Source organism: Triticum urartu, chromosome 6A (genome assembly GCF_056163025.1).
Source record: "Triticum urartu cultivar PI428250 chromosome 6A, HENAU_Tu73, whole genome shotgun sequence".
Lineage (NCBI taxonomy): Eukaryota > Viridiplantae > Streptophyta > Magnoliopsida > Poales > Poaceae > Triticum > Triticum urartu.
In genome coordinates, this window is record NC_141878.1 from 397,548,487 (window position 1) to 397,573,293 (window position 24,807).

Here is a 24,807-nt window from a genome sequence, read left to right on the forward strand (position 1 = left end):
ATGAGAGCATACTTGATGAAATCAACAACACAGTGCCTCCGAAACTATTGAAAGAATGGCACAAGGGTTAGAAAGATTTCAGACAGCACTCCGGTTGAGAAGGGGGGGCAAAACTTGATTAGATGAGAGAACTTGAATGGAGGACGCGACACTCCAATTGAATGGATAAGCAATGGAAAGATCATGATCTTTGACAAAAATGGGATGATGGGTCGAAGAGTGCAACATCACAATGCCTCCAAAACAAAAGAATAGAATCTAGATCGTTAGGGAAGAAAGAAAGTAGAATAAAATGATAACTTCTACCACAAATGAATTTTGAAAGCATCCTTATAAATAAGGATTGAATGGAGTTGTTTAAAAATAAATGACAAAAGAATAAGGTTGTTGTGGGCCTATGGAAAAACATCTCAAAATTATGAGGTGAGAACCGGCCACTAACGAAAACATTTGATTGGATTGATATCAACAAGGAGACGAAAAACTTATTTCACCAGGAGGATAAATGAAGAACTTGGGTCATTGATACGCACCACAATTAGCAACATGCCTTAGGGAAGGCTATAGGTGAAATATAACCCAACATAACTCCAACAAAGAGATTGATTGGTTGAAAAGATCTCTTGAACAAAGAGAAAATGATGGATTTAGATATCTCATTCCTGACAACTTGTGAATCATGAAACACGAGGAGAAATTGCCACGGATGACATAACACCATCTCAAGAGATAAGGTAGAAAGAATTGCACTTCGGAATGCAAGATGAATAATGCTTGAACTCCATAAAACAAGACATGTGTTGAACACCATGTTTATTTGAGTGTATAGCTTGGCGGATCTTAACTTCGAGAGAGATCTTGAAGAACAATTGAAGAATGAAAAGAATCCTTGACGAGCCACCATGAAGAAACTCTCAAAGAACTCTGGATAGACAAAAGAAGGTCACAAGGAAAAGAAGCTTGAAAATAATAAGATGAATCCTTGCATTGATTAGATGGAGCTTCCCGATGATATAACCGAGAAAACTTGGAGCTCTGGAAAGAAAGATGAACAAATGAAATCAAGAATTTTGATGAACCTCCGGAATAAGGAATTAATCACTTGGATGAAACAAGAATAAGAATTATGTTATGCGTACCCTTCACTAATTTAGATTGATGACAAGCAACGGATTTCGCATACTACTTATTCTTGTAGAAAGGATTAAGAGAGATATAGCGTAAACTTGGTAAGGTCTTCAACGAACCACTGGTAGGACTTGAAAGAACAAATGAATTGATATGATAACAAGAGGAAAGGAATCTTGAATGAACCACCGTAAGAATTGAAAATGAATGAAGGAAAAAGCATGAATCACCAGGAAGAATTGTAAATTGAACAAAGATACTTGAGAGAATTTAGATTCAAGTGAACGAAGAGATCACGAGCTAATTAGAGAATACTTGAACGATGCACCGGAAGAATTCGAGACGAGAGTTGAAAGCTGAGAATGAATAAATCTTCTGAAATGATGGCCTTCAGATGATCGAGAAAGGAACTCAACTCCTGAAATGCGTCGAATGGGTGAAAACAATTCTCACAATCGAAAACAATTATGAGAGGATGGCATGAAGCTAGAACCATGAATCTTTGGAAGAACGGGTAAGGATTTAAGAGGAACTCTTCTTCAGTCTTCAAAATCCGAGAATGACGACGAGAAACACCACCACAAATTGTTGAGGCACTCCGGAATGAAGAATAGAAAGGTTGAGCCAACGATGAAAAGAATTTGAAAGATCTTGAAGAAAGACATGTGACAGATGACAATCCATTGTTACGTCAAACTTGGAAAAGAATTTAAGAGTAACTCCGGAAAAATTAGAAGAGTCAGGTAAGATCCTGGAAAAGACCTGTGGGTTAGGGCCCACTCAAAAGAAACACCTTCGAACGATTACTTGAAAGGGAGATTGCATCGCTTAATTTAAATGGCTTGAATGAGATAACATCCTCAAAAGAACTTGAGCGAATTGAGAATGGAAACTTGAATCTTCTAAGATATCTTCAGCACTACGGAACAATTGAATAGCAAGAAGTGGATGATTAAGAGGTGCACCGGCATGAGAAAATGTTTGAAATGAGGAAAAGATATGATCGACAAAGCTTAAATTTAATCCACCAGAGAAGAAAAGAGAACGAAGAATAATAAACTTGAAGCTTCCTTAGCATCTTCACGAGAATCACCGGATAATAACTTTGAAGGAAAAGAATGAAGAAACTTCACATCAATAAAAGGATACTTGATTAAGAAGTCTGAGTCCTTGAATAAAAAGGGTGGGGGTGGGAAAAACAAAGACAACTTGGGGACGGATGGAGCAAACACCGCTGAGAAGGACTGAAATTTAAACTCGCGAATGTTGAAATGATCGGATCCACTTGAAGAGAAGCACACCGTTCGGAAAGAATTGAAAAGACAACCTTGATGATCAAGAAGGATTAGCATCCACATAGAAATATGAGAACACCGCGTAGGTAAGGTATGGAATCAACACTTGACATTGAAGCAACTCGAATACCACAACTCAAAACAAAACAAAGGATTGGCTTGCAAAATAAGCCGGAAACAAACATATGATAGATCCCATATCGTATCATGTGTCTATTGGAAAGATATCCTACGAGATACTTGAATTCCCACCTATAAACTCCCGAAACTTTATGGTTATGCAATCAGGTGTTGGGGATACAAGGGAAGCATAATGTCTCACCCAAACTAACAATCCCTACATCCAGCTGTATCCATCCTTCAACACATAACCAAGAAACCTTCGAAAATCGTGTACCTCAACTTTCGAAAAGCATCCGTTATACGAGTTATGGCAATACTCCCGAACTCCCACCCCAGTACTGGGTGGCGTTGAGGTTATCTCACCAACAACTGCATAAAAGAGATTTTCGATGTCGGCAAAACTCGGGTATTCCAGAACTGCAACGATAAAATTGTCACAACAACACCTCGGAGCTCAACTCCCCGGGACACTGCCACAACCCCTAAATGTCAGGAGGCACCAAGAACAATTTTCTCATCACAAGAATATCAGAACGATTCCAAGATACCCGCGTGATCCTAAAAAAATTGTGAAATTTGAGGAGAGGAAAGTCAAAACTTCTATGTCATGATGCCTCACCAAAGCGACGAAGGGACTGAGGAGTAAAAAGAATCCTACTCTTCGATATATATAATCCTAAGACTAAAAACATTTTGTTCTAGACTCAACAACATCAGCCATTCGATCAAGCAGGGGGCTCCTAAGTCAGGGATGGCTCTAATTACCAACTTGTAACACCCATGATGCGGCTATATCTCCCACGTGTTGAGGCATGACTTAGAGGCATAACCGCATGGTGGTTTTGTCGCAAGAGGGGTAATCTTCACACAATCCCATGTACTGAATAAGAAAGGGATAAAGATTTGGCTTACAATCGCCACTTCACACAAATAAGAAGTTAAACATACATCATCCAGAGTACAATCAAAGGTCTGACTACAGAACCAAAATAGAGCAAGACAAACCCAAATGCTAGATCCCCGATCGTCCCGACTGGGCACCACTACTGATCATCCGGAAAAGGCACACAACAATGATCAAGATCTTCATCAATCTCCCATTTGAGCTCGGTTGCGTCACCTGCACTAGTATCATCAGCACCTGCAACTGTTTGGAAGTATCCGTGAGTCACGAGGACTCAGCAATCTCACACCCGCGAGATCAAGACTATTTAAACTTATGAGTAGGATAAGGTAATGAGGTGGAGCTGCAGCAAGCGCTAAGCAAATATGGTGGCTAACATACGCAAATAAGAGTGAGAAGAGAAGCAACGCAACGGCCGAGAAGCTAGAAGTGATCCAGAAAACTACTTACGTTCAAGCATAACACAAAACCGTGTTCACTTCCTGGACTCCGCCGAAAAGAGACCATCACGGCTACACACGCGGTTGATTCATTTTAATTAAGTCAAGTGTCAAGTTATCTACAACTGGATATTAACAAATTCCCATCTGCCACATAACCACGGGCACGGATCTCGAAAGTTTATACCCTGCAGGGGTGTCCCAACTTAGCCCATCACAAGCTCTCACGGTCAACGAAGGATATTCCTTCTCCCGGAAAGACCCGAGCAGTCTCGGAATCCCGTTTACAAGACATTTCGACAATGGTAAAACAAGACCAGCAAAGCCGCCCGAATATGCCGACAAATCCCGATCGGAGCTGTACATATCTCGTTCTCAGGGCACACCGGATGAGCAATCCGTACAACTAAAACCAGCCCTCGAGTTTCCCCGAGGTGGCGCTGCAAAGGGCTCTAGTTTGGACCAACACTCAAAGGAGCACTGGCCCAGGGGGTTAAAATAAATATGACCCTTCAGTCTGCAGAACCCAAGGGAAAAGTTTTAGGTGGCAAATGTTAAAACCAAGGTTGGGCCTTGCTGGAGGAGTTTTATTCAAAGCAAACTGTCAAGGGGGTCCCATAATCCCAACCACGTAAGGAACACAAAATCAAGGAACATAACACCGGTATTACGGAAACTAAGGCAGCAAGAGTGGAACAAAACACCAGTCATAAGGCCGAGCCTTCCACCCTTTACCAAGTATATAGATGCATTAAATAAAATAAGAGATATTGTGATATCCCAACATATACATGTACCAACATGGAACAAACTTCAACCTCACCTACAACTAGCAAGGCTATAAGAGGGGCTGAGCAAAAGCGGTAACATAGCCAACCAACGGTTTGCTAGGAAGGTGGGTTAGAGGCTTGACATGGCAATATGGGAGGCATGATATAACAAGTTGTAGGTAGCGCGACATAGCGATAGAACGTACTACTAGAAAGCAAAGATAGAAGTGATATCGAGGGTATGGTCATCTTACCTGAAATCCCACAAGGAAGAAGAACGAGTCCAGGAAGAAGACAAACAGATATAGTCGAACGAATCCTCACAACTCCAGAACAAAACTGAAGCTAACGAGAGAAGCAACCCGGAAAGAAACTAGCAACATAGTAAACAACCATCACATAAACATGGCATGATGCACAATCAAGTATGATGCATGTCCGGTTTAATGAGGCATGGCATGGCAAAGTGCAACAAACAATACTACAAATTAAGTGGATCTCAATATGCAACTCTGTTGCATATTGACGGAACACCACATTCAAGTTATTTAGTTCGGTCTCGTTTATGTACCCAACAATATTAAAAGTTGTTGAACATGCAAAGTAATTCCACCATGTTTAACTATGCATTTTCTACCCCATTTACATATAAAGTTTATTTAAAACCGAGCTACGGTTATTAAGTTATGAAATAAATCATTTTAACATGGCATTATGCAAAATAAACGCAAACAACATTTTAAACATGGATGAAAGTTGGAAATTATGAAACTAGACAAAATTGTAAGCATTTTACATGTTAAGTTTGTTTAATTTGGATGCATGGTTGGTGAGATATTAAATGCATGATGATGAAGGACTTTTCTGTAAAATTGGCACTCTCTAGAAAAAAAGCTAAAATTGCAGAACCTAAAAAAACCTATATGGGCCGAATCTGAATAGTGCACTGGGCGGCTGGGCTACTCACCTAGCTGGGCTTAGCCCAGATCGGTGGAGGTGGGAGCTGGGCCGCAGACAACGGCGAAGGGGAGGTGGCCCAGGTGCATGCTGTCGATCTAGAGTCGGTCAACGCAAGTGGCCGAGGCACCATCTCCTATCGTTCGATGCAGGGTCAAGCAGAGGACGGCACGCAGAGATGCAGAAGAAGCAGGGACTTGGCGGGGCTCCATGAAGAAGATGGTGGCGGAGGCCGCTGGATGAGGGGAGATGGATCCCGACGAGGGATCTCCGGCGGCCGGACTTGAGGAGGCAGGGCACAATGCGGATGCAGGAGAGAGGGAAGCCCGACAGCGAGTTGCAGCAGAACGGGGCGGGACTTGGAGCTCCACGAGCAGCCCCCATGACAGCAATGAGAAGGGACTTGACGTCTGGGGCTTGAAGCTTGAAATGGCGGCGCCATGGCAGGGCGTCCTTGGCGGCAGACCTCGTTGGCAGGGTCAAGGGGTCATGCTCGCGCATCGGGCACGTGAGGAGGCAACTGCCTCAGGCATGGCTTGCGGGGGCGTGGACCCAGACATGGGGAGGCAAAGCAGGGGTCTGACCGCTCGAATCGGAGGCAACGAAGAGAGCTGAGGAGGCCGACATCGTTCCTATGAAGAGCAGCGAAAAAGGGGGTGAGGAATAGCAGTGAAGAAGAAGAAGAAAGAGAGAACGGAAGGAGGAAGAGGAGCTGCGGCATGGTCCAGCCGGGCTCCCATGTCTTGCCACGGTGGCTTTCGCGACGGGGGTTTGGGCGTGCAGGAGAGGTGGAGGGATCAGGCAGCGGCTTGGGGCTGGGCGCGCGAGCTCGAAGCAGAGGCTGCTCAGGGAGGCCGGGTCTTGGTCGGGCATGGAAATAGAGGCGATGGTGGTCGGCTGCGATGGGATTGCATGGAGATGGATCTCGAGGAAGACAGGAGGAGTGGATCTGGTTGGGTAGCTGAGGAAAACGAGGAGGATGCGGCGGCGACCGAGGGGATGGATAGGGCAAGCCCCTAGGATCTAGGTTTCCGTCTATATATAGCAAGTTGGTAAGGTTTAGGGTCACATGGTCCCTTCGATCGTAATTAGACGGTCGGAGATAAATGGGTTAGGGAGTCCAAATAAGAAAATGGAGGTGTTTTATAGATGTTTGGGGACGATCCGGACCCAACAGTAACGAAAGACCGGTTCGGGTTCGGGAAAGTTTTGGACACGGGTAAGGGGTCGATGCACTGAGCAAAGAGGGGTTAGGTGAACGAGGTCAAGTGTGTGGTTGGACTAAGAGGAGAGAAGAGAAGGAGAGGCCAGACAGCAGTTTTCGAAGACCGAAAACGTCCGACATTAGACCGGCTATATTGCGGCCATATGTTTAACGGTTGGGCTATCAAATGAACTCCGAATGCGATGAAACTTGGCATGCGGCCTACTGGCAACATAACAACACCGCATGCCAACTTTCAACCCATTCCGAGAACATTTTCCGGCCACTTATAAAATAATATTTCGGAAGTGTCGCGGGCGCGTGCAAGTGTGCCTGGGCTCAGAACAGACAACGGAAGGAACGGGGAGACCGGGATGGATGCAAGTTTTGAAAACATGATGATGCAATGCACATGATGACATGGCAAGATGCAACACACAAGCCAATGACATGGCAACGACAGCGAATAACTGGAAGACACCTGGCGCATCAGACTCCGTGTGTCACAAATGTGGTGTAATACCCTACTCCGGTGTGGTGTGGTGGATTGCCTCTTGGGTTGAGGATGAACAAGTACAAGGGAAGAACAGCCTCCTGAGGAGAGGCGTTCTTGAGCCCGATGAGCTTGTGCGTATGAGGGTGGAATGGATCTCTCCCCTCTATGGTGATGGCTAGTCCTATTTATAGAGGCCCTGGTCCTCTTCCCAAATGTTAGGCGGGAAGGGATCCCACATCGGCCAATTCCAAGGGGGACACCAGTACAAGCTATCCTAACAAAAGGTGGTCTTCGCCTGCCAAAGGCTGTGGTGGTGACATCGTCCTGGGCTCCACGGTGACCCTCGTCCCGCCGTCCTGCTGGTCTTGGTCTCATTGCACCGATATGGAAACCTTTGCCTGATGCCTCGGGACTACTCGCCTGCGCCTGTCCCTTTAGCACCAAAGAGGAAACGAGGACACTGCGCGTGCTGGTGCCCGCCTGGCCTTGGTCGTCATGGCTTGCGTCATGGGAACCTCGTGAGGTGCTCCTTGCCTTGATCTCTCCGCCCCTCGCGAGCCAGCCTGGTGAGGCCTCCCCCGAGGAGGTCTTGCGTCATCCGCCTCGCGAGGCTCGGCCCCTCGCGAGGGTCTTGAATGTTTGTTGGTGAAGATGGGCCATACGGGGCCGCTAGTGGAGCCATGCCGTGGGCCATAGGCAGGCAAGTCTAGGGACCCCCATCCCCAGGATGCTGACAGTAGCCCCCGGGCCCAAGGTGCGCTCGGACTTGGTTCCGAGGCGAAGCCAAGGGGACAGTGCGGAGCGCCGTGGGCCCCAACAGCATGCGGCCTCAATTGACGCATGGCGATTGATGGGACATGGGCGTCTCCGCTTCCCCACGCTGCCTCGGCAACTGCCCGACTTGACAAGTCCCTGCTATATGCAGAAAAAAGGTCATTATTACCTTAGATCATGGAGGCCGACGGTTGGCCTCCTCTTGGCTATAAACGGGGAGGGGGAGGAGCCCCCTTAACCCATCTCTTCCTTCACTTCTCCTGCTTCTTCTCCCTTGCTTCACTACTAGCAGCGACACCTATGGCACTGGTGAAGAGGTTCTCAGCCGCAGAAAAGGGCAAGGCCTGCTAGGAGGAGCCCGGCTCGCCGCCACCCAAGAGGGGGCGTGGCCGCCCGCGTAAGCACGCCGCGACCCCCACCATGGCCCCTTGCGGCTGCGGCGGCGCCTCCCTGCGCGGTGGGTGTCGCTCAGGTCGTGGCAGTCCCATCGATGAAGTGAGGCGCGCCATGGTTGCGCGGCCTCCTCGGCCGCGCTTCCACTCAGTGGTGGTGATGCCGGAGTTCATCGTGTGGTCGGAGAACCCGGCTGGCACCTGGCTTCAGCTCCCACGGTTCTTTGCCGGCGAACTGCCGGCCGCAGGTCCCGGCGGTCTCTGGCTGCAGGCGGACGGCTGCTGCAGCAAGGCTTCATGGGTCGCGGTGGAAGTCCCCGTCACAGGCATCGCAGCCCTGGCCCGTGGCTGGCAGATGTTTGCCCACGCGTGCGGCCTGGGCAGGCGGTGCACCCTCCACTTCAAGTACGACGGCGACGCGGCCCTCTACGTGCGGGTATTCGGGGAAGATGGTCGCCGCGTCGGGTGCTGCTCCGAGGACAACGATGGCGACGAGGTGTTCAGCCTTGGCGACGGTCGCGACGAAGGTGAAGGCGGGCTTGTCTTTGGTGTCGGCCATGGCTCACCCAGCTACTGCGGCTCTTCTTCCGGCGACAGCTCCAGCAGTGGCGGCTACGACCAGCCGCCGCGCCCGTTTCAACAGTGGCAGTGGGTCGTCTCGTCGCCGCGCTCCAGTGAGGCGTGAGGAGGGGTCTGGCTGAGCCCAGGAGAGCGCCATGGGCCCATCCTTGCGAACTGCTATGGGGGCACACGCCACTTTTGTTTCGTTCTTCCTTTTCTTCCTACATTAAGAGAGAGACAAGTATGGGGCCCCGCAGGGGCATGCAACGAACCATGATTTCCAAGTTGATATGATATGTTTCTCGTTCCTATGTCGCGTTGTAGCATCGGTGTTTTATGTAGGCGCGTAGAAATAACTTAGCTTGGCACGCTCGAAGTAGTTTCCGTCTCGTGAGGCGCGCATTTCCTAGTGTCTGGCGAGGCCTCCTTGGCTCGGGAGGCATCTAGGAACCGCAAAAATTCGTTAGGAAACTCTTATTCTTCCGAGCCTTGGTCGCAGGCGCAGCCGACCACGACCCAGCGCTTCGCATCGCGGTACCCGAGGGGCACAGATTGAGAGAGGTGCGCCATCTTGCGAGCTCGAGCGAGGGTGCCTCACGAAGAACAGGGAAAATGCTCATGAGGGCACCTGTCCAGCCCCCTCATGAGGCATGCGAGGGAGAGCATGGGTCAAAACAAGGAACCGAGGGCCGAAATGGAGGCAAAAGGTGACAGAACCAAGCCGGCAAGGAACACTAGAAAGCAATTTTTCATTAAAGAGGGTCAAGCCAACTACGAAAAGCAAATGAAAAGTTGTGTCTGGCACCTAGTCTAGTCTTCTCACCAGCGCGGAGCTAAGTGTTGCCACTAGGACGTGGGAGGGAGCCCCCGAGGCCCGAGGGCGGCACTCCTGAGACTCCGGGGCATGTAGAGCCCCACTCATTATTACGTGAGAGTGTCACGAGCGGGGACCTTCACAGGCACTGGGCCTTGCTTTACAGGCGTTGGGCCTTGCTTCATGGTTAGAACTTTGGGAGGTGCTGGATGTTCCAGGCGTTCTGGATGGGGATCCTGTCCTCCGTCTCCAGGCACGCGGCACCAGGCCTGGAGACACGGACGATCCTAAATGGGCCCTCCCACATGGGCGAGAGCTTGTACAGCCCTTCCCTGGAGAGCACCCGCCTCAGGACGAGATCACCCACCTCGAGCGTCCTGGAGCGGATGTTGCGATAGTGGTACCATCGCAGCGCCTACTGGTACCTTGCCGCTCGGAGCGAGGCTTCACGGCGGCGTTCCTCCCCTAGCACAAGGTCCATCCCCTGCATGGCATCCTGCTATGTCTCATCAAATGCCAGGACCCGCATGGAATGATGCTTGACCTTGTGAGCGAGAACCATTTCTTCTCCATAGACGAGGAAGAACGGGGTCTCGCCTGTTGGCTTGGTGCCGGTGGTGCGGATGGACCACAGCACAGGCTGGAGCTCTTCGTGCCAGCCCTTGCCGCATTCCTTAAGCTTCTTCTTGAAGGTCCTGGTCTTGAGGCATCTGAGGACCTCCGCGTTGGCACGTTCGGCTTGACCATTGCTCCTGGGGTGTGCCACCGAAGCGTAGTAGATCTGCGTTCCAAGGTTAGCACAATATGTTTTGAAGAGATTGCTAGTGAAGTGCGAGCCATTGTCGGTGATGATATGCTTAGGGACCCCGAACCGGCTCACGAGACCCTTGATAAACTTGACCGTGGATCCGGCCGGGATGGTGCGGACAGCTTCTACCTCCGCCCATTTGGTGAACTTGTCGATGGCGACGTAGAGGTAGCGATAACCCCCAGGCGCTCGAGGGAACGAACCTAAGATACCCAGCCCCCAGACTGTGAATGGCCACGAGAGCGGAATGGTCTAGAGGCCCTGAGCTAGCTGATGGATTTGGTTGGCGTGGAATTGGCAGACCTCGCTGGACTTCACCAGCTCGGTTGCGTCATTGAGCACCGTAGGCCAGTAGAACCCGCTGCGGAATGCCTTGCCGACGAGGGTTCGCGAAGACGAGTGGTGCCCGCAGTCTCCGCCATTTTTGTCAGCCAGCAACTCATTGCCCTGTTCCCTAGAGATGCATTGTAAGGAAACATCATATGGCCGCTTCCTGTATAACTCACCGTCCTGGATGCAGTATGCCGTAGCCTGTCGGGCCACGCGCTCTTCATCCTCCTCCTTCTCCGGCAGCGTCCCTTGCGTTGGGTATTCCTTGAGATCCTTGGTCCAGCACCCCTCCTGAGGCTCAAGCGCCAGGAGTAGGCACGCTCCCAAGGTCGGGCCGCAGGCGGAGGCTCCTAAGGCAACCGGTTGGGGGAGCTCCTCCCGAGGCGGCGCCGGCCCCGAAAGCGGAGGTGCTGCCGATGGCTTGAAGAGCCGCTCCTCAAAGACGTCGGGCTCTTGGGGTTGTCGCTTTTACACCCTTTTGGCGATGTCGTCGGCCTCCTTGTTGGTGCCACGGGGTACGTGCTGCAACTCTAGACCCAGGAAATGCGTTTCCATTTTGTGTACCTCCGTGACGTATGCTTCCATGTGCTCATCCTTTGGCTCGTATACCTTGTTGGAGAAGTTGACGAGGAGCTGCGAGTCACCCCTGATGGTGAGGCGCTTCACCCCCAGGGCCACTGCGGCCTTGAGGCCAGTGATGAGGCCTTCAGACTCCACGATGTTGTTGGAGACCTTCTCGCCTTGCTGGAAGTAGAGCCGCACGGCATAGTAGATATTGTCCTGAGTAGGAGAGATGAGCAGTGCTCCAGCCCTCGTGCCCTAGCGTGCAAACGCGCCATCGAAATACATGACCCAGCCATCTGGCGCTTCACTTCCTGGCGATAGGGATCAGTCCTCGCCTGCTTCAAACCCCGGGGCATCAGTCCATTCTGCCACGAAGTCGGCGAGCGCGGCCCCCTTGATGACCCTAGTTATGCTGAACTCCAGCTAGAATGCTTGTAGCTCGATGTTCCATTCTGCGACTCTTCCAGCAGTGTTGGGGCTCCTGAGTACCCTCTCCAGCAGGTAGGCCGAGACGACCTTGATTGGGTGAACTTGGAAGTAGTGCCGCAGTTTACGCGAGGCCACCAAAAGCACGAGCAAGAGCTTCTAAGGCATGGGGTACCGTGCCCTTGCATCCCGCGGTACCGTATTGACTAAATACACTGGGTGCTCGATGAGGGCGGGATCGTCGACGAAGCTTGAGCCTGCTGACAGTTGGGGCATCTCCTGAGATGATGGGACCCCAAGACCTTGATCGCCTGTCAGGGCCTCAGTCGGCCCACGGACGCCGCCTTGCTGGGCCTGCTCACTCATTGGCATTGCTGCAGCTTTTGCGGTGCCCTCTGGGTCCTGTATCGCCTCGGCTGGTGGTGTGGCACGGCGTGGCAGACCCTTGGCCTGGCAATCTTCCCGAACCACCACTAGAGCTGCGCTAGCGGAGTAGGGAGTGGCGGCAAGGTAAAGCACCAGGGGCTCGAGAGGGCCAGGCGCCACCATCACCGGAGGACTGGTCAGGTATCTCTTGAGGTCTTGAAATGCCTGGTCAGCTTCCGGGGTCCACTCGAACGGGCCCTTCTTCTTCATCAACTTGAAGAATGGCTGGGCGCACTCTCCCAGCTTGGAGATGAAGCGCCCCAGCGAGGTTACGCAGCCCGCAAGCTTCTGCATTTCCTTGAGAGTTTGTGGTGGGCTCATGTCTTCTATCGCCTTGACCTTCTCTGGGTTACCCTCGATCCCCCTGTGGGACACGAGGAAGCCCAACAGCTTGCTAGAGCGGACACTAAACACGCACTTTTCTGGGTTGAGCCGCACGTCTACCTGGCGTAGGCTTGCGAAGGTCTCCTCCAGGTCTTGAATCAAAGTCCTTGCCTCCTGAGATTTTACCACAATGTCGTCAACGTAGGCCTCTGCATTCCTCCCGAGCTGCTAGCCCAGGGCGATGTGCATCAGCCGTTGGAAGGTCGTGCCTGCATTGCGCAGCCCGAACGGCATGCAAGTGTAGCAGTACACCCCACACGGGGTCAGGAAGGCCGTCTTCTGCACATCCTCCACTGCCATCTTGATCTGGTGATAGCCTGAAAACACGTCCAGGAAGCACAACAGGTCGCATTCAGCGGTGGAGTCAACAATCTGGTCGATGCGTGGGAGCGGGAACGGGTCTTGGGGGCAAGCCTTGTTCAGGTTGGTGAAGTCAACATACATGCGCTCCTTCCTGCTTTTCTTCGGTACGACGACGGGGTTCGCCAGCCACTCGGGGTACCGAACCTCGCGAATGACACCCGACGCCTCCAGCTTGCGGGTTTCCTGGATGATGAAGGACTACTTCTCTATGGATTGTCGCCGCACCTTCTGCTTCACTGGGCGCACATTGGGGCACACCCTCAAGTGATGGTCGATCACCCCTCATGGGACCCCTACTAGCTACTTGGGTTCCCAGGAGAATACATCCTTGTTCACGTGCAGGAACCTCACCAATGCCTCCTCTTGATTTGGGTCGAGGTTGGTGCCTATGATGAAGGTAGCTCCTAAGGACCCATCTTCCTCGACCGACACCTGCTTGTTTTCGGCCCAATCTTGAGTGAACAACTGCTTCTTATTTGCTGGTGCGGCCTCCTTAACCCCTGGGGTGGCCTCGTTAGCCGGTCGCGCTACCGCAACGGTTTTGAGGGCACACTTAAGCACCGCCAGAGCCTCCTTGGTATCTCCAACTACGATGAGGACGTCCTTTCTCCCGGGCATCTTCATGAGGTTGTGGGCCGGATGGGTCACCGCCATAAACTGAGCCAGAGCCGGGTATCCGAGGATGGTGTTGTATGGGAGGCCGATGCGGGCGATGTCGAAGTTCATTAGCTCGGTGCGGTAGTTATCGTGGGTGCCGAAGGTCACAGGAAGGCGGATCTGCCCCAAGGGGCTGGTGGAGCCGCCACCGACCCCGAAGAAGGGCTTGCTGGGTCAGAGCCATTGGAGTGGTACGTGAAGAAGGCTGAAAGCCTCCACAGAGAGCACGTTGCGACCAGCGCCGCCGTCGATGAGGGTCTTGGTGACAACTACGCTGCAAATGGTGGGTGTACACAGCATTGGGAGCACGCCCGAGCTGGCGGTGGCGGCAGGGTGATCCCCCGTGTCGAAGGTGAGGTCGGCCTTGGGCGCTGCCCAACCCGGGGGAGCTCCTTGCCGCGCGGAGGCGGCACAAATCTAGCGAACGAACGGCTTGGTGGGACGGTCCGAGGGTGGTGCTTGCGAGCCGCCAAGGAGGGCCGCGACAGCGAGGGGCACCGGTGCCGCGAAGCGCACGATGAAGAGACCACGCAACTCCTCCCAGGAGGTCACCGAAGATCCTAGCAAGCTGAGCAGCCAGACGCGTGGCACGCCGGCCCGGGCCAAGGGAACCAGTTAGCCATGACCTGGTCATCGCCTCCGGCTTCGAGGACGGCCTTCTCATACGCCTGCAGGAAGGCCACCGAATCTACTGCGCCATCGTAGCGGGGCGGCATCTCGGGCTTGAACTTGTGCGGCCACCGCACCTGTCGCAAGGTGTGGGTGAAGGCCCGGATGCCCGCGTCGCATCCGCAGGCGCCCGCCGGCCTAACTAGAGGGATGGTGTCTGCCATGGAGCTGCACGAAGCAAGGTAGAGGTGGAGCTTCAGCGCACCCCTACCTGGCGCGCCAAATGTCAGATTTCGGGTTTCGGCAAAACCCTTGAGGTTCGAACATTGGGGTGCGCACGAAGATCTCTCCTCCCTCTAGCTCAAACTCTCACTGCGATCTTAGAGCTAGCGCGTCGAACTCGCAGAACAAAGGGACGCAAGATTTATACTGGTTCGGGCCATCGATGTGGTGTAATACCCTACTCCAGTGTGGTGTGGTGGATTGCCACTTGGTCTGAGGATGAACAAGCACAAGGGAAGAACAACCTCCTGAGGAGAGGCGTTCTTGAGCTCGATGAGCTTGTGCGTATGAGGGTGGAAAGGATCTCTCCCCTCTATGGTGATGGGTAGTCCTATTTATAGAGGCCCTGGTCCTCCTCCCAAATGTTAGGCAGGAAGGGATCCCACATCGGCCAATTTGAAGGGGGACAGGCAGTACAAGCTATCCTGACAAAAGGCGGTCTTCGCCTGCCAAAGGCTCTGGTGGTCATGTCGTCCTGGGCTCCACGGTGACCTCCATCCTGTTGTCCTGCTGATCTTGGTCTCATTGCACCAATATGGAAACCTTTGCCTGATGCCTCGGGACTCCTCGCCTGCGCCTGTCCCTTTAGCACCAAAGAGGAAATGAGGACACTGCGCGCGCCAGCACCCGCCTGGTGCCTGCCTGGCCTTGGTCGCCATGGCTTGCGTCATGGGAGCCTCGCGAGGTGCCCCTTGCCTTGATCTCTCCGCCCCTCGCGAGCCAGCCTGGTGAGGCCACCCCCGAGGAGGTCTTGCGTCGTCCGCCTCACGAGGCTCGGCCTCTCACGAGGATCTTGAGTGTTTGCTGGTGAAGATGGGTCGTAAGGGGCCGCTGGTGGAGCCACGCCGTGGGCCGCAGGCAGGCAAGTCTGGGTACCCCCGTTCCCAGGACGCCGACACCCACCACATCTATGATGATACCGGGTTTTGTCACAATTATCGTCATAGAAGTGTCATAAGCATGACAAAAAATTTCATTCGGCCCAAAATGTCATGTATGTGTCTTTTTTTGTAGTGAAGGTAGAGGGGGAGAAACATCATAAGATCCAACTATATTAGCAAAGCTCGTGGTACATCAAGATCGTGCCATATCAAGAACACGAGAGAGAAAGAGAGAGAGAGAGAGAGAGAGAGAGAGAGAGAGAGAGAGATCAAACACATAGCTACTGGTACATACACTCAGCCCCGAGGGTGAACTACTCCCTCCTCGTCATGGAGAGCACCGGGATGATGAAGATGGCCACCAGTGATGATTTCCCCCTCCAGCAGGGTGCCGGAATAGGGTTCCAATAGGTTTTTGGTGGCTACAGAGGCTTGCGGCAGTGGAACTCCCGATCTAGGTTCTGTTCTGGATGTTTGGGGATATATAAGAGGTGTCGGCATCGAGAACAAGTCAGGAGAGTCCACGAGGGGCCCACAAGGTCGGAGGGCGTGCCCTAGGGGGTTGGGGGCGCCCTCCACCCTTGTGGTGGCCTTGGGACTCCTTTGGTGCATCTCTGGTACTCCATGGGCTTCTTTTGGCCCAAAAACAATCATCGTAAAGTTTTAGGTCAATTTGACTCCGTTTGATATTCCTTCCCTACGAAGCTCAAAAATAAGGAAAAAACATAAACTGGCACCGGGCTCTAGGTTAATAGGTTAGTCCCAAAAATCATTAAAAAAGCATATAAATGCATATAAAACATCCAAGATAGATAATATAATAGCATGGAACAATCAAACAGTATAGATACGTTGGAGAAGTATCACTCGGCAGATTTGGAGATGAACCTGCTCAGAGAAGCAACACAGCCAGCAAGTCGACGCACATCTTTGACTTGTCTTGGTGCTTCAATCTACTCAATCGTCTTGATCTTGTCATGGTTCACCATGATCCCATGCTGAGACACAAAGAATCTGAGAAGCTTGCCAAACGAGACGCCAAACACACACTTCTCAGGATTGAGCTTGAGATTGATCTTGCGCAAATTTGCAAATGTTTCTTCTAAATATTGTTGCTTCTCCCTGCCGCGGCGACCCCCTCGACCACCATGCTTCTTGTCAGACCCCTCAGCACCATCCTGGCCCTTCTCCTTATCTCACCTCTCATACTCAGCTTTCTTCCTTTCCACAAGCTGCTCAACTTGCCTGCAGTTCTGGAGGTCATGGCCCTTGGTGCGATGGGTCTTGCAATATTGCTTGTCGGAGCCCTCTAGCTTGTCAGCAGTCGCCAAGGCCTGGCAGGCGGCGCACCCGGCAACCTCCTTGCTGGGGTCATCAACCTTGGCCTTCTTGGCGGTGCCGGGGTTGTCAAATTCCTCAATGGCAAGCACGGTTTTGCCCTTGCGCTTCCTGTTACGCCGTCGGCCCTTCTTTGCTGGGGCGACGATGTCTTCGTCTCCGGAGTCGCTTCCCGCGCCGGTATCTTCACCGGGGTACTTCCTTCATTCTTCTTCCCAAGCACATCTATCAGCTAAAACATAAAGCTCGGCAACATCCCTAACCTTGTTCATCGCCAGCTCTTCACGCATCTTGCGGTTGCGCACATTCTGATGAAATGCGCTGATAACAGCGGCAGGATGAACATCTGGGATGTTGTACTGCACATGGCTGAATCTCTGTATGTATTTGCGCAAGGATTCGCCATCTTTCTGGGGGATGAGGTGTAAATCGCTTGCCTAGCTAGGAGCTTGGTAGCCTCCGGTAAAGGCGCCAACAAACTCGTGGCACAGATCCAACCAGCAGGAGATGGAATCTACTGGCAGGCGCATCAGCCATGACCTGACATTGGGCTTGAGTACCAATGGGAATTAGTTGGCAAGCACCTTGCCATCTCGAGCCCCGGCAGCTTGCATCGCAATCGTGTAGATGCTCAGGAACTCAGGCGGATGAGTCTTGCCATTGTATTTCTCCGGGACCTCTGGTTTGAACATGCGGGTCGTGGGCCACTGGAATCGCCATAGCTCACGGGTAAAAGCTGGACAACCCACCTCGTAAGGTAAGTCACCAGAATCCCCGACTCAGGCCTGTCTACAGTGGGCCCTGTGCGCCTATCAGATTGATGGCGTGCTTCTCGCCGCTGCTCGATGGTAGTTCGAGCGTCTTCTTTGACTTGTTCCCGAAGAACTTGACGTTGGTCGTGGCAAGCTCGTGGATAGGATGATGCCGTGGACCCTTCATCGCGGGCATCAGCTCGCCGAGCTGGCGACCGCTGTCGTCGTGGTGGAGGAGAGTGCACCATAGTCGCGACACCTCCGTTCCTTCCGCCATTGGCACGAATCGGCTCAGTGGACCGCCGCCGCGAAGGCCCTGCCTCCTGGTGCCCATCTTTGTTGGCAAACCAATAATTAAGGCTCTGGATAACAGCTCTCCATTCTTCGTGCTTCTCCGCAGCGGGAGGGAAATCCAAGAGTAGTTGTGCTCGCGCCAACGCTTCTGCTGGCGTGGGTGGCGGCGACATGTGCAAAGAACGTGAGGTGCTCTGACTTCTAACTGCGTTAGAAGGAGCTCGATCGCGGTTCCACAGCCATGCGCCGTTTCCACCAGCATCTTGGGGTGCATGCAGGCCCTGCACATCTCGAGAATGATGTTGAGGGCCCTTTCCATGGGGACGCTAGGGGTCACCAACGTCGCGTCGTTACTCGTCGCGCATGACCTGGGAAGACCGCGACGCATGCACTAGAAGGGGCGTCTTGGAGGTCGATTTTCCACCCTTGGAGGTCGCCACGCTGCCCATAGGCAGCACGGCTCTGTCCTTAGATCCAACGGCGCGCGGGTCATCGTCGCGGCCGCGGACGATACCGCTCCCCTGGCTCTAGTCGCCAGAACACCGTGGGTGCTTGTGATCTCCACCTACACTACCATCCGCGTCTACCCCGTCACCCATCCGGGTCGGTACGGGCAGATCGACCGTAGACGAACTGATCGCCGTGATACCCTTCTACTTGGGAGACAAGGTGATCAAGAAACTGATGCGCTAACTGCTAGATCAGATTTGCACATACCCTAATCCCCCTACCTGGCACGCCAAAGATGTCGGGGAATGACACCTATGGGATCCCATGGATCCCCTCTACGGTTTGGCTGGGAAGAGCAGCACGCAAAGAGCAGATCTAATGATCAACACGAGGGATTTTTACCCAGGTTCGGGCCGCTGAGAAGCGTACAACCCTACTCCTGCTTTTAGTGTATTGAGTGTTCTTGAGCACTTCGATTAGCTGCTACGCATGCAAACTGGGCCGGAAAGTCCAAAAAGTCCCTTCTTGTATCGCCCTGGGCCTCCTTTTATACCAAGGGGCTACCACATTGGGGTACAGGCATACAGGAGGTGTAAAGTAGCTACAGTATACATGCTTATCAATGACGTCTTAGGACAAACGCATTGAATGCGCTATTTTCGTGCCCCTAACTTTATCGGGAACGGAAAAAGAGCCTGTCCCGTCTGTCGCCGCGTCACCCCATCTCGACACGCACCCGGGATGACAAGGCATGCAATGCCAAGCTGACTAGCTGGCCGCTGTGCTGGAGCGGTGGCAGGATCTTCATGAAGATCTACATGCCACCACGCAGGCGCTTGCCAGACTGGCAGGCTAGTCATTGTGTTGGAGCGGTGGCAGGGTGGCGGAACCTTGCCGTGTGCGAGCCATTTCGTGGCCTCGCAAACGTCCCCGGCAAGATTCTTGTCGGGGCCTCGCAAACGTTCCCCGCAAGAATCTTGCTGGGAACTCTGCCTTCTGGTCTTCACAAAGATCTGCACGCCACCACGCAGACGCCCCTGAATCTTGGTCTTGACATTGTCGATGGTGTCAAAGCTCTCAACCTCAAGGGTAGTGGTCTTGTTGGGGATTCGCCCACGATTCCGGCAAGGAGCATGCCGGGGCTTGCAAACCATCCCGGCAAGAATCTTGCCGGGGGCTCAGCTTGTCTTCTGTTCTCTGATTACTGGCTCAGATGCCATCTTGGTCGTCTAGTACTCGCCTCCAGTTGTCCCCGTTAGGCCTTGCTATGGGTACAGGTGCAACTACCCGTGCACAAGTAAGGGGTACTAAAAAGGCCCAAACTTTAGTACACCGACACCTTTTTCCACCATTCTTTCACAATCCATGGCTAGCCGTATCCATGGGTGCCTTCATACCAACACTTTCCAAGAAATTTATTATTTGACAACATAAAGTGAATTTCTTTTTCATTTCAGGACTGGGCATCCCTATTACCGCCGTACTCTCGTGCAATGACAAGTGAATAAACACTAATCTTGAGAATAACACATCTAGCACGGAAAATATTAGCCACCCCCTGCCGCTTCATGAGCGGTACGAGCACACAAAAAGGAAATTTATTTTGAAAATTAGAGGTGGCACATACAAATTTGCTTAGAACGGCACGAAAATATCGCATATAGGTAGGTATGGTGGACTCATATGGAAAAAGTGGGTTTAAGGATTTTGGATGCACAAGTAGTATTTCTACTTAGTACAAGTGGAGGGTAGCAAATAGATTGAGAAGCAACCAACCAAGAAATGAAAAATCACATAAGTGAGCATTAAGCATAACTAACACCGAATAATGCACCATAAGTAGGATGTAATTTCATTGCATAACTATTGACTTTCGTGCTTGCATAGGGAATCAGAAACCTTAACACCAATATTCTTACTAAAACATAATTACTCACCAACATGACTCATCTATCACTATCATCATATCTCAAAACTATTGCAAAGAATCAAGTTTATTTTGTCCAATGATCTTCATGAAAGTTTTATTATATCCCTCTTGTATATCTATCACTTTGGGACTAGTTTCATATGTTGCTTTTGATAAGCTCAAACAAATTTAAGTGAAGAACAGGAGCATAAAATTTTCTTCTCTCAAAATAATATAAGTGAGGCATGAGATAATTTTTTAAAAAAAGCTCCAACTCTCAAATAAATCTAAGTGAAGCATGAGAGCATTTCTTCAAAAATATTAAAGCACACCGTGCTCAAAAAGATATAAGTGAAGCACTAGAGTAATTCCATAGCTCAAAAAGTTTAAGTGAAGCACATAGAGCAATTCTATTAAATCATAGCATAATTTTGGCTCTCTTAAATAGGTGTGTCCAGCAAGGATAGATGACACAAACTAAAAAGCAAAACAAGTAAAGACTCATATAATATAAGACGCTCCAAGCAAAACTCATGATATGTGATGAATAAAAATATAGCTCCGAGTAAAATACTGATGGTCGTTAGAAGAAAGAGGGGATGCCACTTGGGGCATCCACAAGCTTAGTTGCTTGTTTTTCTTTGGATAATAACTTGGGGTGCCATGGGGCATCCCCAAGCTTAGTCTCTTCTTACTCCTTATTCCTTCATCCATCATGCACTACTGCAGGATGCTGCTAACGCGACGCTAGGATCAGAGACCCTTTGACGAAACTATGTGCGATGCCATAATTGTGAACGGTGGTGTAAAAACCGTCAAAAAAGGTACAAAAAGTTTGCGATGGAGAATGCATCAAACACGGTTCAGATATTAGTTGCGTGTGCGTTGCAGGGCATATAGTTCATCTCAATTAACTGTTTGCTATGAGGAGGAACAAAAGAAACGGGCAGCCAGATGAAGGTTTGTGCGATGTACAGCATACGGTTCACTCGGATGAACTATTTGTGATTAGCAACACAATGGAAACGGTTAGCCAGATCAAAGGTGTGTGCGATATATGGCATGCAGTTCAGTCGGATGAACTGTTTGCATTGAGACATGAGAACAGAAACGGTTCAAATGAACAAGATGTGTGTGATACGCGGCAAACAGGTCTGTAATCAGAAATGTGTGTGAATACCGATAATAACACAGATGATTACTGCTAATAAGACATGTGTGTTGTGTGATGGGATTGCATACAGAACAACAACATATATATACACACACTTATAAGGACATGCTTGCATAACCAAATTAAACATCCACTTATATAGGTGGCTACTACAACCATGGCATTTGCACACACCAAAGTAAACTATTACATGCATAATTACATAGGTGGCTACTACACACATGACATTTCCACACACCAATAAAGTAAACTATATATTATATGCATGATTAACTAGCATAAATGATCATCTGATCATCATCTGCTTCTTGTGACACTTGTTCTGCTTATGGCTCGACCTGGGCTCATCAATTTTGGTAACGAGGCACTTCCTCATGTCAATGATCTGCATGTGCATCTCGTAGCATGTGTACACGCTCTTGGCTGCAAACCTGAGGTGAGGTTCATCCATTTGCCGCATCCAAGCCCCGTGCCAGGATACGGGACTTGTTCTCTGGGCATCATGCTTCATCTTTTCATAGTAGGGGTCAATGATGGCCGAGACGAGTTCGACCAGGGAGTCCTTTGTGCTGCCCCAAACCCTGTAGTGGTCACGAATTTTGACAAGGTTCTTGCAGGCCAAGCCCGTAACACTGAGCGCTTTTACATCGTTGGTGGTTCCCATCATGGAGAACTTGTAGTCAGTGTATTGACAAACCTGTTGAAACGGTCGCAAGGCTCTGTGGCCATGTAGTAATGGTAGATGAGGACATGATGGCACACACACAACTGGGCGACGGCAACCTTCTGATCTATGCTGGGACAACTGGCGATGTACTGGAGGTCGATGCCGACCACCTTGTACTTGTCTCCAGCAAGCAACTGCTCAACGCTATTGATGTAGTCGTCCACCACGGCCGGGTCGATGGTGTACACCACCGAGAGATCCATCTCCCTCGCGTGGGTCTCCACTCTATGCTCGCCGAACTCCATTGGAGCGCCACTGGACATCCCCTCTCTATGTGTTGTTGTGGGTGTGCATGTTGTGTTGTGGGGCACGATCGAAAGGTTGAAGAGACTAAGGTTATAATGGCCGCGGGAATTAAAGGGGAAGCCGGACGGCCAGGAATATCGGCAGGCCCTGATGGCAGTCCTAATTTGCAACGTGTAACTCCATCGTGCCGCACGTAACGGCATCGCGTGGCAACGCGCGTGGCGCAACCGCATGCATACGGGGCCCCCGACGTGATCATGTGCATGCCCAAACATTGGCAAAGCACGCGCGAAGGGATGTGAGCAGAGCGCTCCGCAGAGCGCTCCGCATATAGCAGTTGAGCACGCAAGGAAAAGTTGTCCACAAGCCGAGCGCGCCGATGGACGCGAGCAGAGCGTGCCGCGGCGCCTAATGGCGAGCACAGCGCGCTGCGGCGCCTAATGGCGGGATAGACCTTCATTCAAGCCAATCAAAATAAGACTGGAACAGACATGTCTGTATTGAGCAAAGGGGTCGCACATGTCTGTATTGACTGGAATGAGAATGCAATAGCAAAATAAGAATTAAGTCCATGATGATGCGATCGTAGTGGTGGTTACAGAAGGCGAGAAGAAAGATGCATCCATCAACGTACGACCTCCTGCTCCTCAACTCAATGCGCCGGTCGGGCTACCGACCGGCGGCTAAGGAGCGGCGGCTTTTGTGGCGAGGTCAAGGTGCTTCTCAAGAAAGGCATCCAAGGCTTCCAGCCTACTGAAGAAGGCCAACATCGTAGCGTCCTCACTGGCCTTATAGATACCTATGTACACGATTCGCTCATACACACGGATGTGTAGGTCGACGGTTTCTTGCAGGGCGAGGCGCCTCGCGGCGAGAGAGACCTCCAGGTGGACATTCTTCGTGGCCTCGGCGGGCAGTCGCAGGCCACCAGTGCTTGAAAGAGGTTACAAAGAACCTGTTGGTGGTGCGAAACGATCATCTGGTCCAATTGAGAGTCGTAGCTGGCATCGATGGCGGCCATCCACCAGCCGTTCACCAACACCGAATGGAGACGATCCACGGTGCCATGCTGCAGGCCAGCGTCGTGGACCATCTTGCACAGCCGCTGGTTGCTCGCGCGCATCGCCGCCATGGGTCTGGAGTGAGCACTTTTACGCTTATTAGTGTAGGTGCTTAGGTAAATGCTTAGGTGCGTACGATGTGGTATTTGCATTGGAATGGAGGGGCGCCTTTATATGAGTGCAAACTGCGTTGCATTCACATCATGCTGCCTCTCTTTTCCTGGTCCTCCCATTACTTCCCTCATGCATTCACACGATGCCAATTGAAGGAGGATGCATCATTGGCCTTTCAACATTTCGGGAACAGCTACCCTCTCCCTCGTTTGCATTAAAGCTGTATGGGGAACTGCGCCACCCGCTATCAAATCGAATAGTACTGCGTCGCCTGCTGCACGTCTGGCTGAACACGCCTCCTCGCCTCCATCTATGCTTAATTACTGAATTTTAGTTGCAAAAATTAGATACTGCTGGTGATTTTTAGCTTCATATTTTGACAAATCGCAGTGTTACAAGGTTGGCAAATGGCAATGTTACTAGATCAACAAATGTCAATCTTTCTAGTTTGACAAATGGCAACATACCCAATATGACAGATGCAAATCGCACCAAATTGTTTGTAAGTGGTTCACACGGGTCATCCAAAAGAACCGTTAGTATTCAAGAGATGCACAAATCCTGCCCTCGCTTTGCATGCGGGTGTTCTGTCTGAAACCATCATGCTTGTTGTGAGAAGCTCTGGATTGTGAGAAGCATATACCCAAACCTGCCCCAAATGGGACAAAAAATTACCACGGCATGTTGATGCCGCTCCATGATGCATGCCAAGTTTCATTAAATTTCAGACGAGTTTTGGATTTACTAGAATTTAAAAACCAGGCATCTCAATGTTCGCAGCCGAGTGACGGTGGCAGGGTGTTTGACATTCATTCTCATTTCTTGCATTGGACCTAAGCATGCACCCAAGGACAAAAGATTTGATTTTTCAACCAATTTATATGCACCGGAGCATGTGCATGTAGTTCAAATTTGAATTATGCACATAAATGCATTGAAAACTCACTTAATGCATAAAAATGTCCAAACAAACCCCGAAAAATCACAAAAAATAACACAACACTCCTGTTGTTCTATGTTGACATGAGAAAAAAATTATAAAGCAATAAGAGGCAATGGATATCATTTCGCCCCCAAAGTTGGGGCGTTCCCTACCAAAACCATCATGCTTGTTGTGAGAAGCTCTGGTTTGTGAGAAGCATATACCCAAACCT